The sequence below is a fragment of the Ovis aries genome, chromosome 13, assembly GCF_016772045.2.
Source record: "Ovis aries strain OAR_USU_Benz2616 breed Rambouillet chromosome 13, ARS-UI_Ramb_v3.0, whole genome shotgun sequence".
NCBI lineage: Eukaryota > Metazoa > Chordata > Mammalia > Artiodactyla > Bovidae > Ovis > Ovis aries.
In genome coordinates, this window is record NC_056066.1 from 21,363,058 (window position 1) to 21,388,603 (window position 25,546).

Sequence of the window (25,546 nt, forward strand, 5' to 3'; positions counted from 1 at the left end):
GATTTATATCATATATATGTGTGTGTATATATATATATATAACTGATTTACTTTGCTGTACAACTGAAAATAATGCAGTATTGTAAATCAACTATACTACAATAAAAATTTTTTAAAAACCAAGACCTAAATACATGTATATACATGCATATATATATATACATACACAACAGAATTCTCCTCAGCCATAAAAAAAAAGAAATGTTGCTGTTTACAACAACATGGATTAGCTTTGATAATATTATGCTAAGTGCAAATATCATATGATCTCACTCATTTATGAAATATAAAAAACTGAACAAAGTCATACAGAGAACAGAGCAGTGGGGAAGGGGTGGGAGGGGAGGGTGAAATAAGTAAAGGAGGTCACTGTATGGTGATGTGTAGAAACTAAATTTGGGGTGGTGAGCACTGTGTAGTGTGTATGGAAGTAGAAATATAATGTTGTGCACATGAGACTCAAATGATGTTGTAAACCAGTGTTACTTGAGTAAAACATTAGAAATTAAGAGTATGCAGTGTGAAAACTGTTTTAAAACAAACTCAAGTTTCTGTGTTTGGAACAAGGATCTTTCATTACATAGCGGCAACTTAAAACTTTTGTAATCCAGTGTCCTTGAAGAGTTTTTAGTGAAAATGTGTAAATAGAAGAGGTCTGTTGAGCAGAAGCATCAGGGAGATTACAGGACAGTTTATAGATCAGGACCTTTGCTACTGAGATTTCTAATTTATTTTTCAAAAAACAGAAAGAATGAAATTTATATCAATATTTCTAACACTAGTGGGTTATTTTTGGCTATCTTATTTTTAATAATTTAATGGTTTAAAAGTAAATATAGACATGCACAAATATATGGGAAAAATTATTTTAACTTAAATACCAAATAACTTTTTAATTTTAAAGCCATTATTTGAATGGAGACCAGTTAGTTTCCAGGGAATGAAATATAGGGAGAAAAGCTAATTAAGTTATTTGATTACAACCTCAGTTCGGTTCAGTTCAGTCGCTCAGTCATGTCTGTCTCTTTGCAACCCCATGAATCGCAGCACGCCAGGCCTCCTTGTCCATCACCAACTCCGGAGTTCACTCAGATTCACGTCCATCGAGTCAGTGATGCCATCCAGCCATCTCATCTTCTGTCATCCCCTTCTCCTCTTGCCCCCAATCCCTCCCAGCATCAGAGTCTTTTCCAATGAGTCAACTCTTCACATGAGGTGGCCAAAGGACTAGAGTTTCAGCTTTAGCATCATTCCTTCCAAAGATCACCCAGGGTTGATCTCCTTCAGAATGGACTGGTTGGATCTTCTTGCAGTCCAAGGGACTCTCAAGAGTCTTCTCCAACACCACAGTTCAAAAGCATCAATTCTTTGGCACTCAGCCTTCTTCACAGTCCAACTTTCACATCCATACTTGACTACTGGAAAAACCATAGCCTTGACTAGACGGACCTTAGTCGGCAAAGGATTCTTCAAATAATAATACATAATAAATGCTTTTCAAGGTTTTAGAAATCACAGTCCACTTGATTATAATTTATTTAAATTTAATTTTAATAAATTTTTCTTCTTTTTCTGGCTCTAATATTCAGAATTACATGAACTTGTGTGCTTAGTCTCTCGGTCGTGTCCAACTCTTTGTAACCAGTGTTTCTTTGTCCATGGAATTTTCCAAGCAAGAACACTGGAGTGGGTAGCCATTTCCTTCTCCAGGGAATCTTCCAGACCCAGAGATCAAATTTGCGTCTCCTGCATTGGCAGGTGGATTCTTTACCACTGTGCCACCTGGGAAGCCCTATATTAACTTACAAAGATTTATTCTTTCTCTTCTCATGTCATATCCATTTAAAAAATGAGCTACTTATGTTAGTAAAACTCTGGGAGGATTAAAATTAAGAACAGAATTTTGCAATCAATCCTCTTGTTAACAAGGAACACCATACCACTTAAAACCTAAATGAAATTTGCATAAAGTGGATTTTCTTCCACTTCTGAAAGACTTGGTTATTTTGCCTAGCTGCCCTATAAGCTGATTGGGTTTAAAGCCTAATAATTTTATTAGATATATTATAGTGTTGATTCCGCTGGATCAATTTTCCTGAAAAAAATTATATTCCTTTTAAAATATGAATATTCATGTTTTCTTTAATTTACAGGAAATTTTCTTAAATGTCAGATTAAAATATATAATTAAAAGTTCTCTTTTCATGCTATTCTGCTAATCTGTATTTTATATTCACATTATAACTCACTGGCAGAATTTAATATTTGGGAATGTCTATATTGTATAACAGGAAATTAAAAGACGCTTATTCCTTGGAAGTAAAGTTATGACCAACCTAGACAGCATATTCAAAAGCAGAGACATTACTTTGCCAACAAAGGTCCGTCTAGTCAAGGCTGTGGTTTTTCCAGTGGTCACGTATGGATGTGAAAGTTGGACTGTGAAGAAAGCTGAGCGCCAAAGAATTGATGTTTTGAACTGTGGTGTTGGAGAAGACTCTTGAGAGTCCCTTGAACTGCAAGGAGATCCAACCAGTCCATTCTGAAGGAGATCAGTATGGATGTTCACTGGAAGGACTGATGCTGAAGCTGAAATTCCAATCCTTTGGCCACCTCATGTGAAGAGTTGACTCATTGGAAAAGACTCTGATGCTGGGAGGGATTGAGGGCAGGAGAAGAAGGGGACGACAGAGGATGAGATGGCTGGATGGCATCACTGACTCAATGGACATGAGTTTGAGTGAACTCCGGGAGTTGGTGATGGACAGGGAGGCCTGGCGTGCTGTGATTCATGGGGTCACTAAGATTCGGACATGACTGAGCAACTGAACTGAACTGACTGATATTGTATGAGGTTTCATCCAAGCTGCTTTACATATGCTATTATATAAACATATATGTTACCTATTTGTAAGCCCATGACATAGGCGTTAATATTCCCATTTTTATAGATGATGACTAAGATTCAGAACTAGTAAGTGTCAGAACTGGGACTTGAATCATGTCTTTTCCTTCTGCAAACCATATATTTTCCTGTACATCATCTTTATAGTATCTAAGGGGAAGCTTATGGTATATAGTCTTCTCAATTCAGTCTAGTATGAAATGAAATTGCTGCTTGCCAGAGTCCAGCTCCAGCAGCCAAGGAATAAGCCTGAAGGGGTGAGCAGTGTCGGTGGACGATGATGTAGCCTCTGACTCATATTAGGGAACTACATGTTTATTTCAAGCTTCAGATTCTCTTTTATACTTTGACAAAAGCATTAGTTCAGAGGTTTTTTTAGTTTCCCCCACCCAGATTTACTGTACTTAACTTGTGATCACATTGAAACTCATGCTATCCCTGTTTATTTCTTATCTAAATACTGTTTGCCCCTAGCATCTTAAGATCACTATCTCCTAAAAAGTCTTCTAGCTATTCTTAATTATTCCTAAACCCTAAACTCAGCAATCTTCTTTTGCCTGTAAATATTTCCCTCACAAACAGGTCTCAGATAACAATCCTTCCCATGGCTTCAAGCTGGGGCCTAGTGTTCATCCAGGGACATTCTTTCTAAAGATCCTTGAGCAAATGTCAATGGTTATTTCATAGATTATTTTCTGTGCACAACTGTAGATGGCTTTGTGCTTTCTCATGCTTCTCTCAAGCATCTTAACATTCTTTCCAGACAGAAAGGAAAGAACAAGTCAGAATCACAAGGCCTAACTCCTTCATCCTGGGGCCGTGCCTGCGAGATGAGGAGAGGGGGTTGGTGCCATGCCTCCATTTTGTCACTAATGCCTAACACAGCTCCCGACAGCTGCTTCCATGTTTGGACATATCACAGACGTTTTTTAGTCTCTTTGTGTATGACTCAGAATTGGAGTACTTATCTAGCTTGAGACTAGGGTGATGGTAAAATAGAGAAATTAAAAATCACCTTTTTTTTTTTTTTAATGAGGTAACTCTCAGTTCAGTTCAGTCGCTCAGTGGTGTCCAACTCTTTGCAACCCCATGAATCGCAGCACATCAGACTTCCTGTCCATCACCAACTCCCAGAGCCCACCCAAACCCATGCCCATTGAGTCAATGATGCCATCCATCCATCTCATCCTCTGTCATCCCCTTCTCCTCCTGCCCTCAATCCTTCCCAGCATGAGGGTCTTTTCCAATGAGTCAACTCTTTGCATGCGGTAGCCAAAGGATTGAAGTTTAAGCTTCAGCATCAGTCCTTCCAATGAACACCCAGACTGACCTCCTTTAGGATGGACTGGTTGGATCTTCTTGCAGTCCAAGGGACTCTCAAGAGTCTTCTCCAACACCACAGTTCAAAAGCATCAATTCTACGGTGCTCAGCTTTCTTCACAGTCCAACATTCACATCCATACATGACCACTGGAAAAGCCATAGCCTTGACTAGATGGACCTTTGTTGGCAAAGTAATGTCTCTGCTTTTGAATATGCTGTCTAGGCTGGTAATAACTTTCCTTCCAAGGAATAAGTGTCTTTTAATTTCATGGCTGCAATCACCATCTACAGTGATTTTGGAGCCCCCAAAAATAAAGTCTGACACTGTTTCCCCATCTATTTGCCATGAAGTGATGGGACCAGATGCCATGATCTTCGTTTTCTGAATGTGCTTTAAGCCAGCTTTTTCACTATCATCAACGAGTTTTTTAGTTCCTCTTCACTTTCTGCCATATTGATATTTCTCCCAGCAATCTTGATTCCAGCTTGTGCTTCATCCAGCCCAGTATTTCTCATGATGTACTCTGCATAGATGTTAAATAAGCAGGGTGACAATACACAGCCTTGACATACTCCTTTTCCTATTTGGAACCAGTCTGTTGTTCCCTGTCCAGTTCTAACTGTCACTTCCTGACCTGCATATAGGTTTCTCAACAGGCAGGTCAGGTGGTCTGTATTCCCATCTCTTTCAGAATTTTCCACAGTTTATTGTGATCCACACAGTCAAAAGCTTTGGCATAGTCAATAAAGCAGAAATAGATGTTTTTCTGGAACTGTCTTCTTTTTTTCATGATCCAGCAGATGTTGGCATTTTGATCTCTGGTTCCTCTGCCTTTCCTAAAACAAGCTTGAACATCTGGAAGTTCACAGTTGACATATTGCTGAACCCTGGCTTGGAGAATTTTGAGCATTACTTTACTAGCGTGTAAGATGAGTGCAACTGTGCAGTAGTTTGAGCATTCCTTGGCATTGCCTTTCTTTGGGATTGGAATGAAAACTGACCTTTTCCAGTCCTGTGGCCACTGCTGAGTTTTCCAAATTTGCTGGCATATTGAGTGCAGCACTTTCATAGCATCATCTTTCAGGATTTGAAAGAGCTCAACTGGAATTCTATCACCTCCACTAGCTTTGTTTGGAGTAATGCTTTCTAAGGCCCACTTGACTTCACATTCCAGGACATCTGGCTCTAGATGAGTGATCACACCATCGTCGTTATCTGGGTCTTGAAGATCTTGAAGTTCTTCTGTGTATTCTTGCCACCTGTTAATATCTTCTGCTTCTGTTAGGTCCATACCATTACTGTCCTTTATCGAGCCCTTCTTTGCGTGAAATGTTCCCTTGGTGTCTCCAATTTTCTTAAAGAGATCTCTAGTCTTTCCCATTCTGTTGTTTTCCTCTATTTCTTTGCATTGAACGCTAAAGAAGGCTTTCTTATCTCTTCTTGCTATTCTTTGGAACTCTGCATTCAGATGCTTATGTCTTCCCTTTTCTCCTTTGCTTTTCACTTCTCTTCTTTTCACAGCTATTTGTAAGGCCTCTTCAGATAGCCATTTTGCTTTTTGCATTTCTTTTCCATGGGGATGGTCTTGATCCCTGTCTCCTGTATAATGTCATGAACTGCAGTCCATAGTTCATCAGGCACTCTATCTATCAGATCTAGTCCCTTAAATCTATTTCTCACTTCCACTGTACAAGGGATTTGATTTAGGTCATACCTGAATGGTCTAGTGGTTTTCCGTACTTTCTTCAATTTAAGTCTGAATTTGGCAATAAGGAGTTCATGATCTGAGCCACAGTCAGCTCCCGGTCTTGTTTTTGCTAACTGTATAGAGCTTCTCTGATGCCGGGAGCCAGCGTGAGGAATTCCACCCATAGCAAAGGTCATGAGGAAGGGGGCTTTGGCATACGCAAAGGCGGGATCGAGCCTCAGGAAACCCCTGTTCCCAAGCATCTACCCCCAAAACCAGAGTCTGCCTACTTTACTGCTTTATGCTCTCACCTACACCTCTGACTTTATGGGGGGCCATCCCCCACCACGTCTTTTGGAGAAGGAGTTAACCTACAGCTCCAGTGAATAAAAATTCCTAGGCGTGACAAGGGTGTCTCAGGTCAAACCTCTCTGCTGGCAGACTAGCTTGTATGACAAGATTATCCACACTTTTGCTACTATGTACATGATTGTTTACAACCTCTCAACCATAAATAGCACAGAGAGTTTGGAGTATTTTGAAAGTCTTAGTTAGCATTGGGTTTTTCTAAAGATAAAAATCATGTTAGTGAAGGGTTTTTCATTTATTGGGCCAATATTTGCTGCTAAATCCCCTGCCCTTATACATGTTAATGAATATATGACTAGCATATAGGAGAAATAAGTATTAACCTTTAAGATTAATCATGTTAAACCTTAGGCTAAGTAAATTCCTTTCTTAATTGTAACCCACTACACCCTCACCCTATAGGAATGCAACTTTATCTGGTACCTTCAGAGGGTAGTGCCTGGTTTAAGAAAAATCACCCTGGGAAAATAAGTTTCTGGTTGACTGACCGTTATCAGTAAAGAAAGGATCATAAAATGTCAGCAGACCTCATGGCCAGAAGATGATGTAAAACCCCTAAGACCTTTTTGTATACATTTATATGAAGCACCTGATTTTGATAAAGGTCAGGACTGCTGACCGCCATGCGACTTTAAAATTTCCATTTGTCTCTATGTGTAACAAAAGGTATATAAGCAAACCTGAAAATAAAGGAAATGGATCAGTTTCTGGAAAGACTGATTTCCCCGTGTCTCTTTTTCTTGTTCTCCATTTTTCTGGCTGAATTCCCATCTGGAGCGTGGGTACTCACCAAGCCTGCTAATTTTGCCCTGGCTTCTAAGATCACGAGAGGGAGCCCAAGGCGGGGCACCCTCCGCTATTCAAGTGGGCACTGGTGGCCTACGTAGGTGGTGCAAATCTCTTGTCTTGAGATTTTATTGGTACCCCACGTAAACCAAGTTATTCAGCCTCTTTTCCTCCACTAGTATTTTCCTACTACACTATTTCTTTCTAATCTCCCTCCATATCTTTAATTAAGCAATTATTTCCTATGACGCTGACTCCATCCCCGCTTCGAATTACCCTAGATCCACCAGGGCTGGACCCCAGCACGTGGCGCCTGAACAAAATATAATCAATCTGATTTCGGTGTTGACCATCTGGTGATGTCCATGTGTAGAGTCTTCTCTTGCGTTGTTGGAGGAGGGTGTTTGCTATGACCAATGCGTTCTCTTGGCAAAACTCTATTAGCCTTTGCCCTGCTTCATTCTGTACTCCAAGGCCAAATTTGCCTGTTACTCCAAGTGTTTCTTGACTTCCTACTTTTGCATTCCAAGAGGAGCTACTGAGAGGAGCTACCCCACACCCGAGGTCAGGGGTGGCAGCCAAGAGGAGCTACCACATGTCCAAGAAGCTGTGGCTGCGCTGGCACAGAAGGGCCAAGAGGAGCTACTCTACGTTCAAGGTCAGGAGGAGTGGCTGTAAGGAGATGCCCCTCCTCCAAGGTAAGGAGCAGTGCTGCACTTTGCTGGAACAGCCTTGAAGAGATACCCTATGTCCAAGCTAAGAGAAACCAAAGTAAGACAGTAGGTGTTGCGAGAGGGCATCAGAGGGTAGACACACTGAAACCATAATCACAGAAAACTACCCAATCTGATCACACAGACCACAGCCTTGTCTATCTCAGTGAAACTAAGCCATGCCATATGGGGCCACCCAAGACAGACGGGTCATGGAGGAGAGGTCTGACAGAATGTGGTCCACTGGAGAAGGGAATGGCAAACCACTTCAGTATTCTTGCCTTGAGAACCCCATGAACAGTATGAAAAGGCAAAATGATAGGATACTGAAAGAGGAACTCCCCGGGTCAGTAGGTGCCCAATATGCTACTGGAGATCAGTGGGGAAATAACTCCAGAAAGAATGAAGGGATGGAGCCAAAGCAAAAAAAATACCCACTTGTGGATGTGACTGGTGATAGAAGCAAGGTCTGATGCTGTGAAGAGCAATATTGCACAGGAACCTGGAATGTCAGGTCCATGAATCGAGGCAAGTTAGAAGTGGTCAAACAGGAGATGGCAAGAGTGAACATAGACATTCTAGGAATCAGTGAACTAAGATGGGCTGGAATGGGTGAATTTAACTCAGATGACCATTATATCTACTACTGTGGGCAGGAATCCCTTAGAAGAAATGGAGTAGCCATCATGGTCAACAAAAGAGTCCAAAATGCAGTACTTGGATGCAATCTCAAAAACGACAGAATGATCTCTGTTTGTTTCCAAGGCAAACCATTCAATATCACGTTAATCCAAGCCCATGCCCCAACCAGTAACACTAAAGAAGCTGAAGTTGAATGGTTCTATGAAGACCTACAAGATCTTTCAGAACTAACACCAAAAAAAGATGTCCTTTTCATTATAGGAGTGGTAACTGTAAAACCCATTAATTCATTGGTGAAGTAAAGAAAATAAAAAATAATACCTAGCCTTCCAGCTTGAGCAATTTGGTAGATAGTAATGAATTTTACTGTGACAGATAGAACTAGAATAAAGTAGGTTTGGTACAGGGGAAATATCACGGATTTCATTTGGGGCTCATTAAGTTTAAAAACCCTATTAGACATCTACATGAAAATATTGGGAGGCAGTGGCAACAGAAGTTTCAACTGGGAGTAAATTTGGGAGATTTTAGCATATAAGTGATATTTGAAGCCAAGAAGAATGGCTGTAATGAACAAGGGAAAGTAATGAATTTGGTCTAAATTGTACATACCACCTGGTGCCAAGGTCTTTACCCTTTTATAATGTTGATTTGCTTTCCAAATGTCTTCCTTGGTGGCAACTAACTGGGGGGTTTACCATTTCTTCATTTCACTTCTGCTACATACTTTAGACAACAAATCTCCTAACAAATGGGTTATTCCTCATTTTTCTAATGCCAATGTCTTATCGTTTTCTTTTTTCTTCAGTGAAGAATATATGGTTTATTTTATATTGCATTAAATAACAATCTAACATGAATTCTCTATTGCAGCATTGTTGTAAGAGCTTTATAATTTATTCATTTATTTAACTTTTATTTTGTCCAGGCTGCATGGCATGGGGGAGGTACGCACAATCTTAGTTCCCCAACCAGCCCCCTGCAGGGGAAGTGTAGAGTCTAAACCACTGGACTGCCAGGGAAGTCTCTCTCTGTGTATTTATTCATTAAATTCTCACAGCAATTCTTGAATATAGAAACAATTACTATTCCCAGTTTATAGATGAAGAAACTTAGGCTTAAAAAGGTTGTATAACCTGCCCAAAATCTAATTGTTTAGAAGTGCTAAAGCCAGAACCCACTTATAGAACCAGTGACTTTTATGTGTTTTTTTTTTTTTTTTTTAACTAGGGGGATTATTTTTTATATTGTATCAGGTAGCACTCCACAGTCACAAAAGAAGAAAGAAGAGGCCAAGCTTAGAGACTCCATGACTCAGCACCTTTCTTCTTCCATCTGTTTCCCCTCTCCCTCCCTCGAGTAGCTTCCATGGAAACCTAGAGTTCATTGACCTAATATCTAAATGTCATTCCTGCTCATGTAATCACATTTAATCTTTTGATTTCTGGTTCGCAATCATATCATATCCAATTTAGCATGAATTCTTTCTATTCCAAATATCTTATATTTGTATTTATAATTGTCCCTGGCCATCTCTGTGCAAAGTTAGGTATTTTTCGAAATGTCTGCATTCTGATTTTTTTCTACATTCTTAGTAGGACTGAGATGAAACTAATTTGAGTGAAAATTGCTCAGAATTAGTCATTTCCTTTTCTAGTAAGCAGTATTCACTAGAGCTTGTCGATTTCTCTTCTAAACAAAGTGTATTTACCTCTCTCTCTCATTTTATAGTTATCATATTGTCATCATAATATATAATAATAAAAGCTATTTCAGAATTACAAGATTCTTTATAAAGATTTTATTGAGTATATTTTGCTGTTTGGGGGCTTCCCTGGTGACTCAGTGGTAAAGAATCCACCTGTCAATGAGGAGACATGGGTTCAATTCCCAGTCCAGGAAGATCCCACAACTAAGCCCGTGTACCACAACTACTGAGCCTATGCTCTAGAGCTCATGCTCTGCAACAAGAGAGGAGATAGTTGCTTAGTCATGTCCGACTCTTTGCGACTCCTCTGTCCATGTAATTCTCCAGGAAAGAATACTGGAGTGGATTGCCATTCCCTTCTCCAGGGGATCTTCCTGACCCATAGATCGAACCTGGATCTCCCGCACTGTGGGCAGATTCTTTACCTAAGAACCACCAGGAAAGCTGTAATGAGAAGCCTGCACACTGAAAATAGAGAGTAGCCCCCGCTCACTGCAACTAGAGAAAGTTTGAGTGCAGCAATGAAGACCCAGCGCAGCCATAAACAAATAAATCTTTATTTTGCTGTTGTTGGTCAGAGAGGAGTATTGAAAATTTTTACCAGGAAATTATTTTTCAGTGAAATGAATTATTGTTACTATTTCTGTAAGAAGAGAAAAGCATATTAATCCAAACATGTAGAAACCCATCCAAATCGGATAATATTGTTTAAAAGTAGAGGATATGTTGATGAATGGCAAAAACTACCACAATATTGTAAAGTAATCAGCCTCCAATTAAAATCAATTAACTAATTCTTAAAAATAGTAGAGGATATGTTAAAGTATCTATATTCTTAATTTCCTATCCTCAGAGATAACCAAAGAATAGCTGGAGTCATGTACTTACCTCTTACTCTTACTGATTCTCAGACCAGTACTGTGGACGGTGAACTTACACATTAGAATAAAGTACCATAGTCCTCCCAGCTCGGCCAAAAACAGAGAAGGCACTCTAACGTCTAGAGGAATTTACTGAACCATTTTGTCATTTCAATAAGAAGTAATACAACTAACAAGGCAGCCTCTCAGAGTACTAGCCTATTTTTTTCTTTCTTGGGGCTGAGCTTATTCAAATTCTTTAAACCAGGCTGATTTATTTTAAAGGGGACCCTCTCTGCTCACCTGTGATGAAGACTGTTGATTTCACCTTTCCAGGCTTGTCTTTATTCTGAGCACCAATAACCATGCTGGTTAAGGTGTCAATAAAACTTCCTAATAGTTAGGATTACTCCTAGAAGTTTGCCTATGAGAGGAAAACAGTTCTTTATATGACTTAATTCAAGCTATTTCCCTGAGATCTCACAGAAGATGTAATCATGTAAAGGGGCAAGAAATGTGAATCAATTAATTATCCAGTGCACATGCAACTCTGTCCGAAGCAGCAGTCAGCAAGTTTATTAGCTGCTCCTCACACACAATTGTATTGCCTTCGTTTTGTTAGCAGTTTGAGGGTAAAGAGGGATATTCAGCAGTCAAGAAAGAGAAAGTGAAAGTTGCTCCGTCATGTCCGAATTCTTTGCGACCCCGCAGACTATACAGTCCATGGAATTCTCCAGGCCGGAAAACTAGAGTGGGTAACCATTCCCTTCTCCAGGGGATCTTCACAACCCAGGGATGAAACTCAGGTCTCCCACACTGCAGGTGGGTTCTTTATCAGCTGAGCTACAAGAGGCAGTCATGGGTCAAAGCAAATTTGATAAGCTGAGTTTTAATCTCTTATCTGTGCAATTCTCAGGCTTCCCAGGTGGTGCTAGTGGTAAAGAGCCTGCTTGGAAATGTAGGAGACTTAAGAGATGCAGGTTAGATCCCTGGTTCAGGAAGATCCCCTGGAGAAGGCATGGCAACCTATGCCAGTATTCTTGCCTGGAGAACCCCATGGACAAAGGAGCTTTGTGGGCTACAGTCCATAGGGTCCCAAAGAGTTGGACTGGACTGAAGCTACTTAGTAAGCACACATGCATGGGCAATTCTCTCAAAATTTTCTAAAGACCTGCTGCTGTTGCTGCTTAGTTATTTCAGTGGTGTCTGACTCTGTTTGACCCTATGGACTGCAGCCTGCCAGGCTCCTCTGTCCATCGAATTCTCCAGGCAAGAGTACTGGAGTGGGTTGCTACGCCCTCCTCCAGGGCATTGTCCTGACCTGGGGATTGAACCCAGGTCTTCTGCACTGCACACAGATTCTTTACCAACTGAGCCACCAGGGAAGTCCTCTAAAGACCTAGGACAAATATTAATTTATCCTTTAGTATTTGAGGAAAGTTGCTTGTTGCTTTTTAAAAATTTATTTATTTATTTTAATTGGAGGCTAATTACTTTATAATATTGTAGTGGTTTTGGCCATACATTGACATGAATCAGCCATGGGTGTGCATGTGTTCCCCATCCTGAACCCCCCTTCCACCTCCCTCCCCTTCCCCTCCCTCTGGGTCATCCCAGTGCACCAGCCCTGAACACCCTGTCTCATGCATTAAACCTGGACTGGTGATCTGTTTCACATATGATAATATACATGTTTCAATGCTATTCTCTCAAATCATCCCACCCTAGCCTTCTCTCACAGAGTCCAAAAGAAACTGTTCTATACATCTGTGTCTCTTTTGCTGTCTAGCATACAGGGTTATCATTACCATCTTTCTAAATTCCATATACATGCGTTAGTATACTGTATTGGTGTTTTTCTTTCTGACTTACTTCGCTCTGTATAATAGGCTGCAGTTTCATCCACCTCATTAGAACTGATTCAAATGCATTATTTTTAATGGCTGAGTAATATTCCATTGTGTACATGTACCACCGTTTTCTTATCCATTAGTCTGCTGATGGACATCTAAGTTGCTTCCATGTCCTGGCTATTGTAAACAGTGCTGCGATGAACATTGGGGTACATGTGTATCTTTCAATTCTGGTTTCCTTGGTGTGTATGCCCAGCCATGGGATTGCTGTGTCATGGTGGCCCAGAGGTTAAAGCATCTGCCTGCAATGTGGGAGACCTGGGTTCGATCCCTGGGTTGGGAAGATCCCCTGGAGAAGGAAATGGCAACCCACTCCAGTATTCTTGCCTGGAGAATCCCATGGACAGAGGAGCTTGGTGGGCTACAGTCCACGGGTCACAAAGAGTCGGACACGACTGAGCGACTTCACTTTCACTTTTCACTTTCATGGCAGTTTTATTTCCAGTTTTTTTTGCTTTTATTTTGTATTTACTCTACTAATTGAGGTATGGTATGCATGCATCCTCAACTGTGTCTGACTCTTTTCAATCCCATGGATTGCAGCCCTTGAGTCTCCTCTGTCCATGGGTTTCTCCAGGCAAGAATACTGGAGCGGGTTGCCATTTCCTTTTCCAGGGGATCTTCCCAATCCAGGGATCAAACCCAGGCCTCTTGCATTGCAGGTAGATTCTTTCCCACCAAGCCACCAGTGTGAAAATGTTAGTTGTTCAGTTGTGCCTGACTCTTTGCGACCCCATGGACTGCAGTTTGCCAGGCTCCTCTGTCCTCAGGTTTTTCAAGGCAAGAATACTGGAGTGGGTTGCCATTTCCTTCTCCAGGGGATCTTTTCTGACCCAGGGATGGAAACTGCCTTTCTTGTATCTCCTGCCTTGCAGGCAGATTCTCTACCAACACTCACCACCTGGGAAGTCAATTGAGGTAACATGCTATCTAAAATAAAATAAAGCAGACCCTGAATTTTTATTCCCACCTTAGGTACATTTTTAATCAAAATGTTGCTCTTTTTTCATAAGGCTTTGGTAATTAGTAATTCCCTTTGTAAAAGAAAGGAAATAGTTTCAGAGATCTCAGATGTCAAAATAAGAGATTATGCTTCAACCAATTCTCCAGTAAATTCTCCTGTTCTCCTGCAAAGTATCTGACTAAGCATTGACAAGACATCCTTAGGGATACTCCAGGTGACTGGAATTTAGGTTCAAGGCCACACTGAAATAATAGTAATGGGAATTTAGGAGTGTGCTCACTTATGAAGACTCTAGCCCCAGAACTCTGACTTGAGGGAGCTTCCCAGGAATGTCTAAGAGGAACAGAAAACCCCCTAGTCACTAGAACTACAATAATATGTGGAAATAGCCAGGTCTATAACCAAAGCTCTTAGGATGATTGAACAAAGAAGAAAAGCTCTTCATTCATTCGTTTACTCATTCAACAAATATTTGTTAAGACGTTGCTAGATATCAAGTTTAAAAAAAAAAAAAACTTCAATCTATTGTCAAATGCTTTTAAGTGTATTTATGAGTCTGTGAGCTGGGAGATGTCCCATGGGACAATATGTACCAGTATCTCTTTCTTTTCCACCACAAGGAAAAATACACAGAAGGACTCTTTCATGGCTTCTGGCCAGCACAGCAGATCTGCTATGGCCCATTACAGAACTCAAAGACAACAGAGAGAGGTATCATTTTTTTCTGAAATGAGGGTATATAAGGGTATGCTGCCCCAGAGGGAAAGCCAGGTGCTGACTCTGTTGGTAGCACTGCAGGGTAGGCTATAGGAATGGCTATTGTCAACCCTGAAAAGATAAGGAATGTCGCCCAAATAACACCATTGTGCATTTAACAAAATATATTTTGCTAGATAGGAACTCAATGTAAACTATGATTCTGGAACTGACAGAAAAATTCTCCTACTCTTTCTCATGTTGTCATATACAATTTGTCAATAATGAAATTATTTCACTGTGACTTTGATGTTCATGTATCATCTCTGATTTTACAGTCCACTTTAAGAAGTTCCTTTAAATCACCAATATAGGAGGTGGGCAAATTCAGAAAAGATCTTAAAGCATAAGTCCCAGATGCTGTGTGAAAGCTTCCCCTAACCCTCTAAAGTTTTCTCTGGATTCACTGCTGTCCTTTCAACTTCTCTCTTGTGACCGTGGAATCCTTATGCCATGTTCATGGTCCCGATTAAGGAATTTCTGAACAAACCTCCATAACCATGAAAATCAACCATTGCAACTTGAAAATGTTTTCCATTTGCATCACTCCAGGGTAGCTAGTGAAAGTCCTTATACCTTTTGTTCCAAGTCACCTTGGGCCCAAAAGAAACCTGATTTGAGGGCAAACACCAGAGTTGGCTAGATCTCACTAGAGGTTTAAGGAGAGCAGCCTCACTCAGGCTTTTCATCTTCTTTCTCCTGCTCAAGGGAATGCCTGCCTTCCCCAGAGGGCAAAAATCATTCAAATCAAGAAATATGAACACAGATGTCAGTACCTGAATTTTCCTTCAGCCTTTATTACAAATAACCAAGGATTAGTAAAAATGAGCCATTTAAATGAAAAAAGTAGGTTTTGAAGCAAAGCCAAAAATATTATTCTCTTTGCTGATGTGTTCTGTTGGTTGTTAAAATTATTTCTCTCACTCCCACAGGGCTTCCCCCATAGCTCAGCTGGTAAAGAATCTGCCTGCAATGCAGGAGACCCTGGTTCGATTCCTGGGTCAGAAAGTTCCCTGGAGAAGGGATAATCTACCCACTCCAGTATTCTTAGGGTTGGATAATTCTATGGTGTCACAAAGACTCAGACACAACTGAGCAACTTTCACTTCACTTCACTCACATCCACAAACTCTCTCTAATGTAAGGAGACTGCCACATGAGATTAAATGTTAGAGTGATATATCTGACAGATAATTCTTCCAGAAAATAAGGGATACAAGTGTTATCAGAACAAAATAGAAAGAGAAAGAGAGTTAGCTTCCCTGGGAACACCAGCAAAAACATCATAAACACAGAGCATATGGCTTCTGCTCTTCCCTGCTTGTCACCCCAGGGGTACTGGTTGGACTGGGCAGTAGAGTGATTAGGTGTCTGATGTTAGGAATGAGGGAGGTGCATGCTCACATTTTAAGACTCTGGACAAAAATGTAATTTTTTTAATTATTAAGAGATATAAAAGTATATAGGCAAAGACTTCCCTGGTGGTCCAGTGGTTAAAACTTTGGCTTCCAATGCAGGGGGTGCAGGTTCGATTCCTGAGCAGAGAGTTAAGAACCTGCATGCCCCTTGGCCAAAACACCAAAACATAAAGCAGAAACAACACTGTAACAATTTCAATAAAGACTTTTAAAATAGTCCATGTCAAAAAATAAAGTCTTTTTTAAAAATTACATATCAAAGAAAGGATATAGACAAATACTTCACTATTTAGCTTGAGCACTGAATTTTCACAGTATCAGAGCACATAATACATTTGTCATTGTAGCTACAGATATCTGTTAAAAACAAACTCTCAAAATTCCATTTGAATTCATACACTCGACAAAAACAGTGACTTCTGGAAGAAAAATCTGCTCCCACATTTAATAAATACTTCATTTTGAACTGGTTAAATAACATCGTAAGTCTCAGGGTCCTCATTTGTAAAAAGGAAATAACAGTGCCCATCTCAGAGCATTATTTTGTGTGTTATATGTGCTAATCCGAAAAACAAATCTGTAGCTGAATGTCTAACAAAATAAGCCCCCCAAAATATTAGCACTACCTGAGAAAAGCATTAGTGACCAAACAAAATAGCCTGGAGGTGAAAGAATGAGAGAAGTCCTGCTTTAGAAAGACGGACATCAAATATTTAAAATCTGGATCGACTGAGAAGGGACATAACACAATTCATAAAAGCACACTCCAAAGAAGTGTAGACTGAAAATATGTTGGTGAAATGTATCAAAATGACAAATTTATGCACTAGAAATATATAATAGGCTATTAGGGAAAAACAGGGATGCATTGAGGCCTATGCATATTTATTTTCAGATTGTTAATGGACAAAAAAAATATGACCTCTTCTTAAATTCTTTTCCAGAACTACCGTTGGGAGTTGAGAGCTCACCGGATGCACAAGAGCAACATTTTTTGGTTCACTGATAAGAAATTGCATGAGGCAGAATTTCAGTGGAGAAAAGTTATAGTCATTTATTCATTAGGTCAGCAACCATTTACTGAGTGCTGTCTGTGCTTGCACTCAATGAAAGACACAGAAAATTGCAATACAAACAAACCAAAAAAGCTCCAAAAGCAGTGAACATAAGCAAATATGGCTCACTTGTTTCCATATGTTGGCCCTTATCAGTAGTGATTCAGTAAACATGTGTTTGCAGATATCATTTCAAGATACTAATTTCAATTATTTTGGATATATACAAAGAAGTGGGATTGCTAGATCATAGAGTACTTCTATTTTTAATTTTTTGAGAAATCTCCCTACTGTTTAAAGACTTACCTGGTGGTCCAGTGGTTAAGACTCCAAACTCCCAATGCAGGGGGCCTGGGTTTGATCCCTGGTGAGAGAACTAAATCCCACCTGCCACAGCTAAGACTCAGTGTTAAAAAGCAGAGACATTACTTTGCCAACAAAGTCCATATAGTCAAAGCTATGATTCTCCAGTAGTCATGTATGGATGTAAGAGCCAGACCATAAAGAAGGCTGAGTGCCAAAGAATTGATGCTTTTGAACTGTGGTGTTGGAGAAGACTCTTGAGAGTCCCTTGGACTGCAAAGAGATCAAACCAGTCAATCCTAAAGGAAACCAATCCTGAATATTCACTGGAAGGACTGATGCTGAAGCTCCAATACTTTGGCCACCTGATGTGAAGAGCTGACTCATTAGAAAAGACCCTGATTCTGGGAAAGATTGAGGGCGGGAGGAGAAGGGGCCAACAGAGGATGAGTTGGTTGGATGGCATCACTGACTCAACGGACATGAATTTGAGCAAGCTCTGGGAGTTGGTGAAGGACAGGGAAGCCTGGCATGCTGCAGTCCATGGGGTAGCAAAGAGTCGGACATGACTGAGCGACTGAACAGCAACAACTGTATTTTTTTCCACAGTGTCAGCACCAACAGTGTGAAAGAGTTCCAATTCTCCATGTGCTGACCAACATTGATTTTCTTTTCTTTTTGTATAATAGCCATCTTAACAGACGTGAGGTGATATCTCATTGTGGTTTGATTTGCATTTCCCTGATGATCAGTGATGGAGAGCATCTTTGCAAATACTTGTCAGCCATTTGCCTATCTTCACTGAAGAAATGTCTATTCAACAAAGAGAAACACAGAGTAGGATGGTGGTTGCCAAGTGACTGGGAGAAGGGGGGAATGGGCAGTTGTTGTTCAAGGGGAACAAAGTTCCATTTCAGCAAGATGAGTGAGTTCCAGACATCTACTGCACAACCTTGTGCCCGTAGTTAACATGTTGTGCACTTAAACGTTTGTTATGGGGATAAATCTCAAGTTAAATGAAAAAAAGAAATAAGATTGATTGTGGCAAAAGTCATGATGTCAAAGGACTGACGAGTAAATGATAGGCAAGAAGGTAGAGTGAGGGATGAGGTCAAAGGTTCTGAGATGCTTTGATGAAAAGAGAAAATAAATATCAGAGGATTGAGAGCTGGGGTGAAGTGGCTACAGATCAAGGAGTTTGAGGTGGTTGTTACTTTCAGGTGTTTTAAGCAAAAGGCGCTGAAGTGGAGAGAGTGAGCAGGAGTCAGGATTCAAGTACAATTCAATTACTATATAAACTGTGTAAAACTGAAAGTCGCTCAGTCGTGTCTGATCTTTGTGACCCTGAATTCTCCAGGCCAGAATACTGCAGTGGGTAGCCGTTCCCTTCTCCACGGGGATCTTCCCAAACCCAGGGATGGAACCCAGGTCTCCCGCATTGAAGGCAGATTCTTTACCATCTGAGCCACAAGAGGAGCCCAAGAATACTGGAGTGGGTAGCCTATCCCTTCTCCAGTGGATCTTCCCAACCCAGGAATCAAACCAGGGTCTCCTGCATTGAAGGCTTCTATACCAGCTGAGCTACCAGGGAAGCCCCTATAAACTGAGTCAGTTCAGTTCAGTTCAGTCGCTCAGTCGTGTCTAACTCTCTGCAACCCCATGAATCGCGGCATGCCAGGCCTCCCTGTCCATCACCAACTCACAGAGTTTACTCAAACTCATGTCCATTGAGTCAGTGATGCCATCCAGCCATCTCATCCTCTGTCGTCCCCTTCTCCTCGTGCCCCCAATCCCTCCCAGCATCAGGGTCTTATCCAATGAGTCAACTCTTCACATGAGGTGGCCAAAGTATTGGAAGAGTAAAATCATTCAATTCCTTAAGAACTGATTCACTTTCTTAATTTCTGTAATGAATTGTATGTCCTTCTAGTGTACTCTTAGAAAGGGTTGTTGTTCATTTCAGGGGAATCTAGGGAAGCCATTTGGTGTCTGCCTCCAACTAAGGGGACCTGGGTTTGATCCCTGGTCTGGGAATTAAGATCTAGCTTGCCACTGAGGGCATGGCTAAAAAATAAACAAAAATAAATATATGTTTCCATCCAGGCTGAGTAATGAGAGTGAACACAGCTCAGGTTTAACTCTGTGAGACTGAGCTAAGTAAAACCTTTGCCCAAGGCTCCAGAAAACCCATTTCTAGAAGATAATCATATCCAAGTAACTGTTTCTCAGGGTGAAAAAAATGTAATTTTTCTCCTCTTGGGAGTAGGCATTTTTGCCTATTCATTCTTTTTTCTAATTATGGGTTTTATTACATTTCATCAATTTGCAGGCTTATCTCTGGTTGAAATATGTCTGTTTGTCAGAGCTCCAATTTACTGTGTCTGGGATTTATCCTGGATTTGCTAACCTCTGGCAAAGCTCTGCCAGGGCTGGGTTCCCTCCTTCTCACCAAGGCTGCCTTGACAGATTGCCTTAACCGAGGGATCTCATAAGCATGGAGGACGTCCTTGCTCTGGGAGGTTTCTATTTACTTTTGGTCTTAGTGCTGGGCCCCATTCTCTCAGATTCCCTGGAGCCTTCATCTCTTTATGTTCTCATGGTTACGCCTTGGTTACCAGCCGACCCTTTGTCCCAACTGCTGTTTACATAGAGAGTTTAAAGATTTATCAAATGACCTAGATAAAGGATTTCAGCGAATATCATCTGTTTGTTGTCTAAGAAAAGTATGACTTGTTTCTGACCTAACATGACTACAGATCACGATTATGAATGTATCATCTTGGAAGTGTTTGAAGATGACTTTAAAAAGAAAGAAGTGTTAGAGGTCAGTAAAGAACAGACCATTGTTGACAGAGAGACAAGGTAATTGGAATGTTCTGGAAGGTTCAAATCACCAAAAATGAGCTGACTTTAACTTTAAAAAGATAAAACAAAGATGAATATGCTGTCAGCCACATGTTCTAAAGGTAACCCCACAGCACTGTTAATGGAGATAAATGACAACCATGGTCAGATCATTCTCAAATAATAAGCAATTTTTGGGTAACAGGCTCTAGAAATTACATTTATTTGTTTTTCTAGGTTAGAAAGAGGCAAAGATTCAGTCCCCTTTGAACTTACATTCTAGTAGGGAAAGATTGGCAATGAAGTAAGCAAGGGAACGTTTTATGTGTCAAGCGGTGATACAGATAAAAGTCAGGGAAGGGAGATGATTGGTAGAGAGGGGAGTGTGGTGGGGGAACGTCTCAACGAGAGAACATTCTGGCAGAAATGTGAGCGAGGGAAGGGACTGGCCCTGCTGGTATCTGGGGTACGGACATTTCAGGCAGAAAGGTCAGCAAGCGCAAAGGTCAAGCACAGGCAATGAGGGTCTGCTGTGTCTGAGGAAGAGAATGAGTGAGGAAAGAGGTAGGAAATGGTTTGAGAATCTAGAATAAATGTTTAATCAAGTCTCTTGGTAGCACAGCCCAGCCAAGTTGTCTGATAAAAGTAACCATCAAGGCCATCCCAGGAGACTGTTGTAAAGAAAAGGAGGAGGTGGAGGGGGACATGGAGCCTAGAGATGAGTTTTTTAGGATAAGAGGACTACTAACATGTTTTTAGGCAAACAGAAATGAAAGTGTGGAAATGGGGGAGATGACATGCAGAAGAGAGAAAGGAGAAATGTAGGAACACTGTCCTTGAATGCGTGAGGAGAATGGTTCCCATGCGCAAATGGAAGGATTGACCTTTGAGGGGAGCCAGGTGTCACCCTCATCCCAGGAAAAGGTCTGGGGCTAAGACCCACGTACAGGCCCAGGTAAGTCGATGCAGTAGTGGGAGCTTATAAATGTTGTCTTCTGAATTCTCCTATTTTCTCAATGAAATAAGAAGCAAGGTCACCAGTGAAAGGTGAGAACAGAGGAAGTGTTAGAAGCTTGAAGATCCAGGGAAAGATATAAAACACTCCTCAAGAAGAACATGAGATTGAATCTCTAAGGAATCTGAATAGGACTTTCAGATTGCACTCAGGATTCATTTAAAGTTAAGTGTCCTGAATTGAAGGTGTGATCAGCCTGCACAGCTGTGTTTTTCTTGGCTCAGATGGTAAAGCGTCTGTCTACAATGCAGGAGACTCAGGTTCAATCCCTGGGTCGGGAAGATCCCCTGGAGAAGGCAATGACACCCCACTCCAGTACTCTTGCCTGGAAAATCCCATGGACGGAGGAGACTGGTAGGCTGCAGTCCATGGGGTCGCTAAGAGTCAGACATGACTGAGTGACTTCACTTTCACTTTCACTTTCCCATGATCAGCAGAACCATGGCAGGTGATGGGCCAGCTAAGAGCTGGAATTGATCAGACCACAGGAATTTGCCTGGTGAGTGCAATGAAAGGAGAAAGGGGCAGGGGGTAGACAGTTCATGTGAGGGAGTGAATATGATGATAAACCACAGAGTCTAAGCTGCATAAGACAGAAAGTACAGATGTGAGGGCGATGAAGGACAGCAAAATTAATGTAGGATCAGTGGATGCCTTGTTAGGGGCAAGGAATTGCTGATATTGGGATCCTGGAGGGAGTGAGCAGGGAAACACAGGGAGGGGACTCGGAGAATAAAATATTGGAGTTACAGAGATGACAGAGGGGTCAGTTCTTAAAAATGGCAACTGATATGGTGTGCTTCGCTGAGGACCATGTCAGGTACAATACTTCAGAGTTGACCTCTATGGATATTGAAATCACCATAAACACCAGGACACCATTGGAGAGAGTGACAGGGAGGCAGGGGCTGATAGCAAGGAATGAGGGAGGTGGCTTGGGGGTTGGTGATAGCTAGCATTAAAGGATCATGGGTTGAACAGCCTGAGAATCTGGTCACCATGGGCAGGAATACAGCTGGGCCTAAAGCTCTGCTGAGGGGTTTTAGGAGGCGAGGCAGAGCATAATCTGCAAGTGACGCAGAAGCAAGGAGTCAAGTTCTGTCATTTGTAGACCTCCTGGGAAAGGAAATGGCCATGACTCAAAGGGGCTGCCAGGGAGGACACAGCGTTCAGGGGGCTAGGCCTGGTCTCAGGTAGAGTGAGCAAGTGATGGTATCTGTCAGCAGAAAGGCTGAGGATGGAGGCCACGGAGCAGGTGATGTCAGGAAGGGGGCAGGCAGGTGAAGTGAGGGGAAAAAATGATGGATGATGATTAGAGTCTGGGGGTTCGGATTCCATGCTTCCTGTGGGGTCTGATAAGAGTAAACATAAAGAGTATGATGAGAAGAGTCTTGATGATCTCAAGGCAGACAGTTCCTGTGGCTCGTTTGCATTGTTAGGAAGGAGTGGATACTACTGTTAACTGGCAGGATTTACACTGGGGAACTGAGTCCCAGCTGAAGGGGACAGAGCTTCAGGCCCTGTTTCCACCCCTATCTCTGGTGACATGTTGGTGGGAAAGGTGTCTTATCTAATCTGAGCATGGTGAATTCCTGGTCCCTCCTGGCTTTCTCGGAAGCATCCAGAGCTCTCCAGGCCCGTTGATTTATTGATTAGGTTTTTTCTCCTCAGTCCGTGGGCTGGGTCTCTTAATCCAATTTGACTTGGACTCAGTGCCAAAGACTTCCATGAACAGTCCGGGTAACAGTCAATGTCCTTAATTTTGCCAGAACAAATCTGTCTCTCTCAGCAGAACTTCTTCCAAGACTCCTGTTTATGTCTTCATTTGCCCTGAGTTAAAATGCCAGAGTCAGGACAGCCTGGAGCCACAGCCCTGGACCGTGGGAGGAAACTTGGGCTCCAGTCCTGCCTTTGCCTCTCGGGGGACCCTAGACCTGTCTAGTTTGAGTCCTTGGCTGTTAAAGGAAAGCATGGAGCTGTAAGAATGGATTCAGCTCACAAATTTTCTAATGATCCCTCTGCTCAACGTGGCAGGCACACTGAATGATCATTTCTCAAAAGCCTGTTCAGGAATGAAGGAAACTAAAGGAGCGAAGGTAATTTTTTCCAGTGATGTGCATCAAAAGAAGAATGTCAGGTACTTTTGAGATGGTCCTTCCCATGCAGTGGGCAGGTCAGAGATATAAGGTCTTCCAAGAAGGGGACCACAGAGGATGAGATGGCTGGATGGCATCACTGACTCGATGGACGTGAGTCTGAGTGAACTCCAGGAGTTGGTGATGGACAGGGAGGCCTGGCGTGCTGCAATTCATGGGGTCGCAAAGAGTCGGACACGACTGAGTGACTGAACTGAACTGAACCCAGGATCATTAGGAATGGTCTGGAGATTGAAAGAAACACTGTGGACCTGGTCACTGAGAAATGGGCCAGCAATCTGAATGCCTATCAAGACCTAGAAGGAAGTAGAAGCAAGTATCATGGGCCAACTAGAATACAATAGGGCATAGTGGGGACTGTGATGAAACAGAACGAATACTAGGTTTAAGGAAAGCCATTAATTCACTCCAGCTGATTATTTTCTTCCAGGAGCACAGATCTTGTATTGTCAGATCTTCTGTATTTTGAAGCAACTAGAATCTTGATTTTTTAATGAAATTTCCTTATTTTTCAAAATTTTCAACTAAATCAAAACATTAAAACTATTCCATGGTGGTGGTGGTTTAGTCACTAAGTCATGTCTGACTCTTGTGACTTCATGGACTGGAGCCCACCAGGCTCCTCCATTCATGGGATTTCTCAGGCAAGAATACTGGAATGGGTTGTTGTTTCCTTCTCCAGGGGATCTTCCTGACTCAAGGATTGAACCCATGCTTCCCGTGTCTCCTGCATTGCAGACAGATTCTTTACCCACTGAGCCATTGTGGAAGTCCCCGGGGTGGGAACTTATAGGCTGATTTGACATTCAGGAGAGTAAGGTACAAAGAGTATTCTAAGATTATACACTAAGTCCCCTACATATGAACCCTCAGTTTGTGAACTTTCAGAGATATGAATGTGCCCCTCTATGCCAGCTGTTGTGCTGTATTACTGTACTTTTCAAGATACTGTACTGTAAGATTAAAACTGTTTTCTTCATTTATTGTATTTGTTTTTTCATTGATTATTTGCATGAAAAGTATTATAAACCTACAATGCTGTATCGGCAGTACTATATAGCCGATTGTGTTAGATGGGTGCCTAGGCTAACTCTGTTGGACTTATGAACAAATCAGACTTGCAAACAATGCTCTTGGGATGGAATTCCTTCATATATGGGGGACTTACTGTACATGGGAGAAGGTCAAGCTTAATCAAGGCATCTGGAAGACTGTAAAGTTCTCCAACGTCTCTAGTCACAGAGTTAGTGAATCATACACTCCTTGGCACAGAGGAGGTCCTCCTTAAATATTTCTTGAATGAATAAACATACAGTCAAAGAACTACAGCCACCGCTGAGTCCAGTTGTTTTCAAATGTCTTCTGGCTTCTTTGCTCTAGTCAGTTTTTCTAGGAAACCAACTCTGATGGAGGCTTGGCTACAACCACTTCAATAAGAAGATGCTGTCAGGAGCAACACCTTCTTGGGACTGAAGGAAGCGGGAGGAGGAGGTGGAGGGAAGTTGGGAAGCAGTCATGACACAGACCCAGCCCGTCCTCCGAGTTCTGAAGCTGGATTTGGAACATCTATGAGCTCCCCACTAAGGCTGGGGGATAGGTCTTGGTCATCAGACGTGAGCTGCCGCTATGATTGGGCAGGAAAGAGCGTCAGCCCTGAGCTGTCATCAGCCAACACCTTGGTGTCTGGGACAATGACTGCCTGGCCCAAAAGTGAGCATCTGGGCAGTGCACCATGGCATCCACTACACTTCCCAACTGTTGGGTATATGAAATCGCACACAGAAATTTAATGCAAAGTAAAGTCAAGCAGAGTCACTCTGGTTGCAAATGGGATGCAGACTCTTACCTCACCGTGGCCTTTCCTCTCCCCATTTCCTTCCTCCAAGGTGGCTCTAAGAAGGCAGCTTCATCTCTGACTATGGAAACAGCCCTTAGGAGTTACTCACTTAATTCTCGAGAAGCCCCTAATCTGAGACCCTAGAGAAGCCCCTTTGGGGAACCAGCCCCACCTCCCATCTAGAGCCCATCCCTGCTCCCCTTTCACATCCCACCTGGGCTCTCAGCACCCCAGCTCATCTCCTGGGGGGAGCCACACGACCTCAGGAGAACCTCTTAAATATCGCACGTT